Source organism: Nematolebias whitei, chromosome 9 (genome assembly GCF_014905685.2).
Source record: "Nematolebias whitei isolate Nwh7 chromosome 9, NemWhi1, whole genome shotgun sequence".
NCBI classification, from domain to species: Eukaryota; Metazoa; Chordata; class Actinopteri; order Cyprinodontiformes; family Rivulidae; genus Nematolebias; species Nematolebias whitei.
In genome coordinates this window covers 4,101,136-4,101,938 of record NC_056506.1, presented here as the reverse complement: position 1 = coordinate 4,101,938, position 803 = coordinate 4,101,136, and the positions used below count along the sequence as shown (strand labels likewise).

The 803-nt window shown below is 44.3% G+C and overlaps 1 protein-coding gene across 1 annotated transcript in view; it reads left to right on the top strand.

The window, feature by feature from the left end:
* paxip1 (PAX interacting (with transcription-activation domain) protein 1) overlaps positions 1-803 on the top strand; it is a gene marked incomplete in the record, with an annotated part of 122,354 nt that overhangs the window by 117,042 nt on the left and 4,509 nt on the right.

The window sequence follows — 803 nt, the reverse complement described above, 5'->3', positions numbered from 1 at the left end:
CCCCCCCCCCCCCCCCCCCCCCGCTGTGTGGTGTTTTATATCGCTCACCAAAATATAATAAGGATTGCATTAATGAGTTCTCAGAACTGTTAGCTGAACTGTTGCCAAAATTTGACAGTTTGCGTATATGTGGTGATTTTAACGTTCATGTTTGCTGTCCCTGTAACCAACTTGCTGCTGACTGTCAAAGCCTTCTGGGTTATTTTAACCTGTCACAATCTGTGTCAGGGTCCACACACAGTCAGGGTCATACTTCGGACTTAATCATCTCTCATGGCCTTCGTGTATCTATTATAGAAATTTTGGACACTTGTATTTCAGACCACTTTCCTATTATATTTGAATTTTCCACTCCTCCCCAGGTAAAAACTATGCTTCCAGCACGTCTCTGCCGCTTCATCACTCCCTCCACTCCAGGTCAGTTTGCTGCTGCGTTTAGAAGCACTGACTTATATTCTGTTGAAAGTCTGGACTCATCTCTACATCCAGAAGAACTTATCACCTCCTTTCAGTGCACTTCTACAAAGATCTTGGACTCCATCGCTCCTCTAATGCCCCTTTTCCATTAGTACCTGTAGTACCGGTACAGCACGGCTCTACTCTACTCGGTACGGTACAGGTTGTGTTTCCATTATACTTTCAGTACCGGTTCCAGTGGGCAGGCTTCAAATTGACGTCACCACCTCTCACCAGCTGGTGGCGCTGAGACGCAGAAACTGTTTTCAGTACAGGTTGAGAATTTATGTTATTTTGAAGTTGTGTGTATGTATGTATGCATGTATGTGTGTATGTACATGTGTATA